This window comes from Felis catus, chromosome B4 (assembly GCF_018350175.1).
Source record: "Felis catus isolate Fca126 chromosome B4, F.catus_Fca126_mat1.0, whole genome shotgun sequence".
Taxonomy (NCBI): Eukaryota; Metazoa; Chordata; class Mammalia; order Carnivora; family Felidae; genus Felis; species Felis catus.
Genome location: NC_058374.1, coordinates 53109290 through 53121996, shown reverse-complemented (window position 1 = coordinate 53121996; position 12707 = coordinate 53109290). Strand labels below are relative to the sequence as shown.

Here is a 12707-nt window from a genome sequence, read left to right as displayed (position 1 = left end):
CTCTGTCCCAAAAATACATAAAAAAAAAAAAAAAAAAAAAACATTGAAAAAAAGACAAAGATGCTGATACCAAAACAGTAGTGAAGGGAAACCGAGCAGACAAACCGACACCAACCATGGTCCCTTATCTCTCTTTATCTCACCTTATCTCCCATTTATCCATTCTCCAAGTCAGCAGTAGACAAGTCTTCCCCACCCTTTGGCCTCTCCAAAATCTTTTAACAGCTGTCTTTAGTTTTCAGAGTAAAGTATATTGTCATCTTGCCCTGGCCTCCTGAGCCACCCCAACCACTCCCCCCACCTCTAGCCGGACTGAACTTCTCACAGTTCTCTCAACTCCCCAGCCACTTTACACACCCCAATCTCCTTGCTCCTTCCTGGAATGTTCTTCCTACTTTTCTCCACTTTGTTCATTCCTACTCATCCTTTAAGATTACATGCAAATTTCAACAGGAATGTGCTTCTACATTATCTCACCTCTCTAGCTTCAGAGCTCTCATCTGCAATATGAGATCATTATTAATTTCCAGAATAAATCTCTTCAAACTTAGTGTGCATCCCTGGTGACTATGGGTAACTCTCTGCTTTCTTCTATGAGGCGAATAGGACTGAGAAAAAACATACAGATATATTAAATGACGGCTAGCAAATTTGTCTATCTAGCAACAACATCCTCCCTAATTCTGAAATACCAGCTTCATCGTTAAGTTAGAAATTCAGAAGCAGAAAGAGTTGTTGTATAGGTTAAAGTAATGCTGCCATAAATAAAATAAAAGCAAGTCATTTGACAATTAACAAAATAATAGAAGAAAGAAAGGAAGACGCCATCTAACGATATGTCTGGAGGGTTATTATGAAAGGCCTGGGTGCCTCTTGGATACCCTCCCCCGGTTCTAGAATCTAGAAATACCATATCTGGGAATCATCATAAAATCCAGATCTGACTGGAAAGGATGGCACACTAAGCTAGGACCATTCGTGTACACCTCAGCATTAATTGTCATGTGTAGAGCTGAATCATATAAGCTCTACACTCAGACTAATTTAGTTCAAATCTGTGCTCTGCCATTACATATATGGCCTCGGAGAACTTATTTAAATTCCTAATGTTTCTCACCTATCAAATTGGGAGGATAATAGTACTTCTCTCATAGAGTCTATATGAGGGTTTATTGGCTTGAGATGTATACAGCGCTTAAGACAGTAATGAACACACAAAAAGCATTCCGTAAATGTTTTTATTATAGTATCTCAGTCTTCCAGCAGGACCATAGGGAATAAAGAGACCTGAGGTGGGGGAGGGGAGTGGGTAGGGTAGAGGGGAGTTGCAGGGCTGGCAGGGGAGAGGGGAAGGGACAAAGAGCATAAAGCAGAGCCCATGTAAAAGAGGAGTTGATATGACAGCTAATGGAAAAGGAGGATACAGATGCTAAACCTGGGCTCTGGTGGCATCCCTGCCTTAGCTGAGGCAGGCATTAACTGGAAGCAAGCTGAATGACAGAAGACTCAGTTATTGGTTTGGGAACAGTCACTTTTTTTCCATAGCTTCTCTCAAACTGGAACCTCCTTTAGCGGGGTCTGAAAATAGAATTCTCATCTTTAATTTTTTCTCTACTTCTTCATGCTTATTTCTGGCAGGCAGGGGAAATTTTCAGGGCTGCAATTCATAGATCCTCTATAATCTAGCAGGAGAAAATCTTGTCTGCTATGCTGTAATGATACACCCTGATTCTTTAGCACAGAATGGTATGAGAGCCTACAGAACAGGCTGAAGGTTTTAAGATTACAGTTAGAAAGAGAAAAATACACAAACTGATGAGAGATGACATATTATTTTATTTATTTATTTTTTTGAAATTTATTGTCAAATTGGTTTCCATACAACACCTGGTGCTCATCCCAACGGGTGCCCTCCTCAATACCCATCACCCACCCTCCCCTCCCTCCCACCCCCCATCAACCCTCAGTTTGTTCTGTTTTTAAGAGTCTCTTATGCTTTGGCTCTCTCCCACTCTAACCTCCTTTTTTTTTCCTTCCCCTCCCCCATGGGTTTCTGTTAAGTCTCTCAGGATCCACATAAGAGTGAACACATATGGTATCTGTCTTTCTCTGTATGGCTTATTTCACTTAGCATCACACTCTCCAGTTCCATCCACGTTGCTACAAAGGGCCATATTTCGTTCTTTCGCATTGCCATGTAGTACTCCATTGTGTATATAAACCACAATTTTTTTATCCATTCATCAGTTAATGGACATTTAGGCTCTTTCCATAATTTGGCTATTGTTGAGAGTGCTGCTATAAACATTGGGGTACAAGTGCCCCTATGCGACAGTACTCCTGTATCTCTTGGGTAAATTCCTAGCAGTGCTACTACTGGGTCATAGGGTAGGTCTATTTTTAATTTTTTGAGGAACCTCCACACTGTTTTCCAGAGCGGCTGCACCAGTTTGCATTCCCACTAACAGTGCAAGAGGGTTCCCGTTTCTCCACATCCTCTCCAGCATCTATAGTCTCCTGATTTGTTCATTTTGGCCACTCTGACTGGCGTGAGGTGATATCTGAGTGTGGTTTTGATTTGTATTTCCCTGATGAGGAGCGACGTTGAGCATCTTTTCATGTGCCTGTTGGCCATCTGGATGTCTTCTTTAGAGAAGTGTCTATTCATGTTTTCTGCCCATTTCTTCACTGGATTATATGATTTTCAGGTGTGGAGTTTGGTGAGCTCTTTATAGATTTTGGATACTAGCCTTTTGTCTGATATGTCATTTGCAAATATCTTCTCCCATTCCATTGGTTGCCTTTTAGTTTTGTTGGTTGTTTCCTTTGCAGTGCAGAAGCTTTTTATCTTCATAAGGTCCCAGTAGTTCATTTTTGCTTTTAATTCCCTTGCCTTTGGGGATATATCAAGTAAGAAATTGCTACGGCTGAGGTCAGAGAAATCTTTTCCTGCTTTCTCCTCTAGGGTAAAAGATGACATTTTAAACATAGCTACTGTATTAGAGAAGATCAGGAAAAAAGAACCAATATATATATATATATATATATATATATATATATATATATATATATATATATATATATCATATAGAGAGAGGAGGAGGGAGAGGGGGATGGATTTTAAGAAATTATCCTGCATGACTGTGGGAGCTGGCAAGTCCAAACTCTGTAGAGTAGGCAGGAGTCTGGAAATTCAGATAACACTTGTAGGTGTTGCAGCCTGAGTTCAAAGGCAATCTGCTGGCAGAATTCCCTCTTCCTCAGGAGAAGTCAGTCATTTTTCTCTTGAGGCCTTCAACTGATTGGGTGAGGCCCACCCACATTTTGGCAGATAATCTGCTTTATTCAAAATCTACTGACTTAAATATTAATCTCATCTAAAAAATTTCCATAGCAACATCTATGCCAGTGTTTGGCCAAATTTCTAGGTGCTGTGGCCTAGCCAAGTTGACACATAAATTTAACCACCATGTGTATCAATTAATATTTTTCTTTCCCAGTCCCCAAGAAAATGCCATTGCTTTCAACAACCAGACACAAGTTAGGCTAGAGCTATCTCTACTTCTCTCTTCTATTCTCGCTCTTTCTCTGTCTTTTTCAACTATAACTGTAACAAGAATCATCTCAGTTACATATTTTTCTTTGCTTTACACTCTTCCTTTGAAAATGTAAGATGCTCAGCCCCAAATTCTCTGAGTGCAATATCACAGGATTCAAATTCCATATTCATTTATAGACATACTATAGAGAGCCACAACCAGAGGCAGCTCCTTAACATTGGTGTGGCTTTATTGATAAGTTGTTTAAAATAAAGCCAAATGATGCCAATAGAATTTTAACACTATTGCTCTTAACTCATAATGAAGTTAATACATCATAATAGGAGGCACAGATCCACACAAAATTACAATGCATTAAGAACCAAAATGGCATTTGACAAAATACAGCATCCTTTCTTAATAAAAACCCTTGAGAAAGTCGGAATAGAAAGAACATACTTAAACATCATAAAAGCCATTTGTGAAAAGCCCACAGCTAATGCCATCCTCAATGGGGAAAAACGGAGAGCTTTCCCCCTAAGATCAGGAACACGACAGGGATGTCCACTCTCACTGCTGTTGTTTAACATAGTGTTGGAAGTCCTAGCATCAGCAATCAGAAAACAAAAGGAAATCAAAGGCATCAAAATTGGCAAAGATGAAGTCAAGCTTTCACTTTTTGCAGATGACATGATGTTATACATGGAAAATCTGATAGACTCCACCAAAAGTCTGCTAGAACTGATACATGAACTCAGCAGGGTTGCAGGGTAAAAAATAAATGTACATAAATCAGTTGAATTTTTATAACCAATAACGAAGCAACATAAAGAGGAATAAAGAAACCGATCCCATTTACAAATTGCACCAAGAACCATAAAATACCTAGGAATCAACCTAACCAAAGATGTAAAAGATCTGTATGCTGAAAACTATAGAAAGCTTATGAAGGAAATTGAAGAAAACACAAATAAATGGAAAAACATTCCATGCTCATGGATTGGAAGAAGAAATATTGTTAAAATGTCAATACTACCTAAAACAATCTACACATTCAATGCAATCCCAATCAAAATTGCACCAGCATTCTTCTCAAAGCTAGAACAAACAATCCTAAAATTTGTATGGAAAATTTGTATGGAATAGCCAAAGTAATATTCAAGAAGAAAACCAAACCAAGAGGCATCACAATACCAGACTTTAGCCTCCACTACAAAGTTGTAATCATCAAGACAGTATGGTATTGGCAAAAAAACAGACACATAGACCAATGGAATAGAATAGAGAACCCAGAAGTGGACCCACAAATGTATGGCCAGCTAATCTATGAAAAAGCAGGCAAGAGTAACCAATGGAAAAAATACAGTCTCTTTAACAAATGGTGCTGGGAGAACTGGACAGCAACATGCAGAAGAATGAAACTAGACCACTTTCTTACACCATTCACAAAAAATAAACTCAAAATGGATAAAGGACCTGAATGTGAGACAGGAAACCATCAAAACCCTACAGGAGAGGATTGAGGAGGAAGATGGCGGAGTAGGAGGACGCTGGGTTCACCGTGTCCTGCTGATCACTTAGATTCCACCCACACCTGCCTAAATAACCCAGAAAACCACCAGACTAGCAGAAAAGATTCTCTGGAGCCAAGCGCAGACAAGAGGCCCACAGAAGAGGGTAGGAAGGGCAGAGAGGCGATGCGCGCTCCAGGGACTGGCGGGAGGGAGCTGGGAAGGAGGGGCAGCCCACCAGCAAAGCAGAGCTGGCAGAGTCTGGCTTGCAAAAGCAGAGGGGCCAGATGGAATGTGTTCAGACAGCAAGTGGGACTTAACATCTGGAAGGTTATAAGGTAACAGCTGTGCTCAGAGAGCAGGAGGGCTGGAGGACAACGGGAGGGAGAGTTGTTGAGCCCCGGACGACAGAGCTCAGCTTGGCGGGGAGCAAAGGCGCTCACCAGCGCCATCTCCCTCGTCCATCCCCCAGCCAAAATCCCAGAGGGAACCAGTTCCTGCCATGGAATTTGCTTGCACCACGCAAACACCCAAAGCTGTGCTTCTGCGGATCCATCCCTCCAGCAGCGGGTCTGACTCACTCCCAGTGCTGCAGGGCCCCTCCCAAAGCGGATCGCTGAAAGAAAAGTGAGCTGAGCCTAACCCTCCCACCCCTGTGCACCTTGCCGATCCACCCCAGCTAATACGCCAGATCCCCAGCACCACAAGCCTGGCAGTGTGCAGGGAGCCCAGACGGGCCACGACTCCCCACAGTGAATCCCGCACCTAGGAGAGGGGAAGAGAAGGCACACACCAGTCTGACTGTGGCCCCAGCGGTGGGCTAGGGGCAGACATCAGGTCTGACTGCGGCCCCGCCCACCAACACAAGTTATTCAAGACAGCATAGGGGAAGTGCCCCACAGTTCCGCACCACTCCAAGGACTATCCAAAATGATGAAATGGAAGAATTCCCCTCAAAAGAATCTCCAGGAAATAACGACAGCTAACGAACTGGTCAAAAACGATTTAAACAATATAACAGAAACTGAATTTAGAATAATAGTCACAAAATTAATCGCTGGGCTTGAAAACAGTATACAGGACAGCAGAGAATCTATTGCTACAGAGATCAAGGGACTAAGGAACATCCAGGAGGAACTAAAAAATGCTATAAATGAGCTGCAAAATAAAATGGAGACAACCATTGAAGAGACAGAGGAGAGAATAGGTGAACTGGAAGATAAAATTATGGAAAAAGAGGAAGCTGACAAAAAGAGAGATTAAAAAATCCAGAATTATGAGGGGAACATTAGAGAACTAAGTAATGTACTAAAGAGAAATAATCTACACATAATTGGTATTCCAGAGGAGGAAGAGAGAGGAAAAGATGCTGAAGGTGTACTTGAAGAAATCATAGCTGAGAACTTCCCTGATCTGGGGAAGGAAAAAGGCACTGAAATCCAAGAGGCACAGAGAACTCCCTCCAGACATAACTTGAATTGATCTTCTGCATGACATATCATAGTGAAACTGGAAAAATACAAGGATAAGGAGAAAATTCTGAAAGCAGCTAGGGATAAACGTGCTCTAACATATAAAGGGAGACTGACAGACTCATGACGGATCTCTCTACTGAAACTTGGCAGGCCAGAAAGGAATGGCAGGAAATCTTCAATGTGATGAACAGAAAAAATATGCAGCTGAGAATCCTTTATCCAGCAAGTCTGTCATTTAGAATGGAAGGAGAGATAAAGGTCTTTTCAAACAACTAAAAACTGAAGGAATTCATCACCACTAAACCAGCCCTACCAGAGATCCTAAGGGGAATTCTGTGAGACAAAGTAGCAGAGATATCACTACAAGCATGAAAACGACAGACATCACAATGACTCTAAACCCATATCTTTCTATAATAACACTGAATGTAAATGGACTACACGCTCCAACCAAAAGACATAGGGTATCAGAATGGATAAAAAAAACAAGACCCATCTATTTGCTGTCTACAAGAGACTCATTGTAGACCTGAGGACACCTTCAGATTGAAAGTGAGGGGATGGAGAACTATTTATCATGCTACTGGAAGTCAAAAGTGAGCTGGAGTAGCCATAATTATATCAGATAAACTAGACTTTAAATTAAAGGCTGTAACAAGAGATGAAGAAGGACATTATATAATAGTTACAGGGTCTACCCGTCAGGAAGAGCTAACAATTATAAATGTCTATGCGCCAAATACAGGAGCCCACAAATATATAAAACGATTACTCACATACATAAGCAACCTTATTGATAAGAATGTGGTAATTGCAGGGGACTTTAAGACCCCACTTACAGAAATGGATAGATCATCTAGACTTACGGTCAATAAAGAAACAAGGGCCTTGAATGATACATTGGATCAGATGGACTTGACAGATATATTTAGAACTTTGCATCCCAAAGCAGCAGAATATACTTTCTTCTAAAGGCACATGGAACATTCTCCAAGATAGATCACATTCTGGGTCACAAAACAGCCCTTCATAAGTATACAAGAATTGAGATCATACCATGCATACTTTCAGACCACAATGCTATGAAGCCTGAAATCAACCACAGGAAAAAGTCTGGAAAACCTCCAAAAGCATGGAGGTTAAAGAACAACCTACTAAAGAATGAATGGGTCAACCAGGCAATTAGAGAAGAAATAAAAAAAAATATATGGAAACAAATGAAAATGAAAATACAATAATCCAAACGCTTTCGAATGCAGCAAAGGCAGTCCTGAGAGGAAAATACATTGCATCCAGGCCTATCTCAAGAAACAAGAAAATCCCAAATACAAAGTCTAACAGAACACCTAAAAGCAATAGAAGCAGAACAGCAAAGACACCCTAAACCCAGAAGAAGAAGAGAAATAATAAAGATCAGAGCAGAAATAAACAATATAGAATCTAAAAAACTGTAGAGCAGATAAAAAAAACCAAGAGTTGGTTTTTTGAAAAACAAAACTGATAAACCTCTAGCCAGGCTTCTCAAAAAGAAAAGGGAGATGACCCAAATACATAAAATCATGAATGAAAATGGAATTATTACAACCAATCCCTCAGAAATACAAACAATTATCAGGGAATACCATGAAAAACTATATGCCAACAAACTGGACAACCTGGAAGAAATGGACAAATTCCTAAACACACACACACTTCCAAGACTCAATCAGGAGGAAATAGAAAGCTTGAACAGACCCATAACCAGTGAAGAAATTGAATCAGTTATCAAAAATATCCCAACAAATAAGAGTCCAGGACCAGATGGCTTCCCAGGGGAGTTCTACCAGACGTTTAAAGCAGAGATAATACCTATCCTTCTCAAGCTTCAAAAAATAGAAAGGGAAGGAAAACTTCCAGACTCATTCTATGAAGCCAGCATTACTTTGATTCCTAAACCAGACAGAGGCCCACTAAAAAAAGAGAACTACAGGCCAATATCCCTGATGAATATGGATGCAAAGTTCTCAACAAGATACAAGCAAATCTGATTCAACAGCATATAAAAATAATTATTCACCATGATCAAGTGGGATTCATTCCTGGGATGTAGGGCTGGTTCAACATTCACAAATCAATCATTGTGATACATCACATTAATAAAAGAAAAGATAAGAACCATATGATCCTGTCAATCAATGCAGAAAAAGCATTTGACAAAATTCAGCATCCTTTCTTAATAAAAACCCTTGAGAGTGTCGGGATAGAAAGAACATACTTAAAAATCATAAAAGCCATTTATGAAAAACGCACAGCTAATGTCATCCTTAATGGGGAAAAACGGAGAGCTTTTTCCCTGAGATCAGGAACACGACAGGGATGTCCACTCTCACTGCTGTTGTTTAACATAGTGTTGGAAGTCCTAGCATCAGCAATTAGACAACAAAAGGAAATCAAAGGCATCAAAATTGGCAAAGATGAAGTCAAGCTTTCACTTTTTGCAGATGACATGATATTATACATGGAAAATCTGATAGACTCCACCAAAAGTCTGCTAGAACTGATACATGAATTCAGCAAAGTTGCAGAATACAAAATCAATGTACAGAAATCAGTTGCATTCTTATACACTAATAATGAAGCAACAGAAAGATAAATAAAGAAACTGATCCCATTCACAATTGCACCAAGAAGCATAAAATACCTAGGAATAAATCTAACCAAAGATGTAAAAAACCTGTATGCTGAAAACTATAGAAAGCTTATGAAGGTAATTGAAGAAGATATAAAGAAATGGAAAAACATTCCATGCTCATGGGTTGGAAGAATAAATATTGTCAAAATATCAATACTACCCAAAGCTATCTACACATTCAATGCAATCCCAATCAAAATTGCACCAGCATTCTTCTCGAAACTAGAACAAGCAATCCTAAAATTCATATGGAACCACAAAAGGCCCGAATAGCCAAAGTAATTTTGAAGACCAAAGCAGGAGGCATCACAATCCCAGACTTAATCCTCTACTACAAAGCTGTCATCATCAAGATAGCATGGTATTGGCACAAAAACAGACACACATACCAATGGAATAGAATAGAAACCCCAGAACTAGACCCACAAACGTATGGCCAGCTAATCTTTGACAAAGCAGGAAAGAACATCCAATGGAAAAAAGACAGTCTCTTTAACAAATGGTGCTGGGAGAACAGGACAGCAACATGCAGAAGATTGAAACTAGACCACTTTCTCACACCATTCACAAAAATAAACTCAAAATGGATAAAGGGCCTGAATGTGAGACAGGAAACCATCAAAACCCTAGAGAAGAAAACAGGAAAAGACCTCTCTGACCTCACCCATAGCAATTTCTTACTTGACATATCCCCAAAGGCAAGGGAATTAAAAGCAAAAATGAACTACTGGGACCTTATGAAGATAAAAAGCTTCTGCACTGCAAAGGAAACAACCAACAAAACTAAAAGGCAACCAACGGAATGGGAAAAGATATTCGCAAATGACATATCGGACAAAGGGCTAGTATCCAAAATCTATGAAGAGCTTACCAAACTCCACACCTGAAAAACATATAATCCAGTGAAGAAATGGGCAGAAAACATGAATAGACACTTCTCTAAAGAAGACATCCAGATGGCCAACAGGCACATGAAAAGATGCTCAACGTCGCTCCTCATCAGGGAAATACAAATCAAAACCACACTCAGATATCACCTCACGCCAGTCAGAGTGGCCAAAATGAACAAATCAGGAGACTATAGATGCTGGAGAGGATGTGGAGAAACGGGAACCCTCTTGCACTGTTAGTGGGAATGCAAACTGGTGCAGCCGCTCTGGAAAACAGTGTGGAGGTTCTTCAAAAAATTAAAAATAGACCTACCCTATGACCCAGTAGTAGCACTGCTAGGAATTTACCCAAGAGATACAGGAGTACTGTCTCATAGGGGCACTTGTACCCCAATGTTTATAGCAGCACTCTCAACAATAGCCAAATTATGGAAAGAGCCTAAATGTCCATTAACTGATGAATGGATAAAGAAATTGTGGTTTATATACACAATGGAATACTACATGGCAATGCAAAAGAACGAAATATGGCCCTTTGTAGCAACGTGGATGGAACTGGAGAGTGTGATGCTAAGTGAAATAAGCCATACAGAGAAAGACAGATACCATATGTGTTCACTCTTATGTGGATCCTGAGAGACTTAACAGAAACCCATGGGGGAGGAGAAGGAAGAAAAAAAAAAAAGGAGGTTAGAGTGGGAGAGAGACAAAACATAAGAGACTTAAAAACTGAGAGCAAACTGAGGGTTGATGGGGGGTGGGAGGGAGGGGAGGGTGGGAGGTGGGTATTGAGGAGGGCACCCATTGGGATGAGCACCAGGTATTGTATGGAAACCAATTTGACAATAAATTTCATGTATTTAAAAAAATAAAATAAAATAAATAAAAAGCAAAGGCAAAGCCCACCTAGGACACCTTTGCTTGCTTCACTTGCCTATGGTAAAATAAATAAATAAATAAATAAATAAATAAATAAATAAATAAATAAATAAATAGTACAGTAAGAAAGAAATCTATCTTTAAAACCTATCATTTACTTATATTAAAATAAGGCTTATTGATTTCATTCTGGGAATGGATAAAATCTCAAAAGGTGTATATATTGTGCTAAAAATAGTTACTACTTTGGAATATTAATATAACCTAAAATTCTTTTTATTTATTTATTTACTTTTTTTGAGAGAGACAGAGTGTGAGTGGGGGAGGGACAGAGAGAGGGAGACACAGAATCTGAAGCAGGCTCCAGGCTCTGAGCTGTCAGCACAGAGCCCGATGTGGGGGTCAAACCCACAAACTGTGAGATCATGACCTGAGCCGAAGTCAGATATTTGACCGACTGAGCTACCCAGGCACACTTATATAACCTAAAATTCTAATTAACTTTTGCTTTATTCTGAAGGCCTTTTACAAATCAGGTTCTTGGTATTGTTTTCTTGCCTATAAAAGTAATAGGAAATATGACAGCTTCATGTTAGTTCTGATCAAATTTTGCTGCCAAAAGAGTCTGTTTTCTCTGTAAAAGTTTTTTTTTTAAATGGGATCATGACAAAGATATGACAACATAGTTTTCTGACCCATTTTTTTCTCTTAATGTTGCATTATGAGCATTTTCCCATGTCACTATTCTTCCAAAACCGGATTATTTTCATGGCATTTTAATATTCTTCTATATGGACATACCATACATTTTTTTTAAGTTTTTACTTAAATTCTAGTTAGTTAACATACAGTATAATATAAATTTCAGGTGTACAATTCAGTGATTCAACACTTACATACAACACCTGGTGCTCATCACCCTGCATAATCCCCATCACCTATCTGACTCATCCCCCCATCCATCTCTCCTGTGGTAACCATCAGTTTGTTCTCTATAGTTAAGCGTCTGTTTCTTGGTTTGCAATCATTCTTTCAATTTATACATTTAGGTTATCTCTGTTTTTTTTTTTCTAATACAAATTACACTTGAATAAATACTGTTATGCACAGATTTACATTCTATGACAATAAGGAAATCTGTTTTTCCTGGAGATTTTGTAAGTCACTTGAATTATTTTTCAGTGATTTATTCACCTAAAGAACTTGTATACATCTTATTAATCTATATAAGCTCTTCATATATTAAAGATATTAATCCCTTTTTAAAAAAAGCCCTACAGGAGAAAGCAAGAAACAACCTCTTCAACCTCAGCCGCAGCAATTTCTTACTTGACACATCCCCAAAGGCAAGGGAATTAAAAGCAAAAATGAACTATTGAGACCTCATCAAGAAAGAAAGCTTCTGCACTACAAAGGAAACAATCAAAAAACTAAAAGGCAACTGATGGAATGGGAGAAGATATTTGCAAATGACATATCAGACAAAGGGCTAGTATCCAAAATCTATAAAGAAGTCACGAAACTCCACACCCAAAAAAAACCCAAATAATCCAGTGAAGAAATGGGAAGAAAACATGAATAGACACTTTTCCAAAGAAGACATCCAGATGGCCAAGAGACGCATGAAATGATGCTCAACAACACTCATCATCAGGGAAATACAAATCAAAGCCACACTGAGATACCACCTCACATTGGTCAGAGTGGTTAAAATGAACAAATAAGAAGACTATAGATGCTGG

The 12707-nt window shown here is 39.3% G+C and overlaps 1 long non-coding RNA gene across 1 annotated transcript in view; it reads right to left on the bottom strand.

Moving 5' to 3' along the window:
- The window catches only part of LOC109501478, an 89107-nt gene that overhangs the window by 18999 nt on the left and 57401 nt on the right, over nt 1–12707 (bottom strand). Inside the window, exon 7 of the long non-coding RNA XR_006600577.1 lies at nt 478–608. This is a non-coding gene — a long non-coding RNA (uncharacterized LOC109501478). The remainder of the gene's footprint in view (nt 1–477; nt 609–12707) is intronic.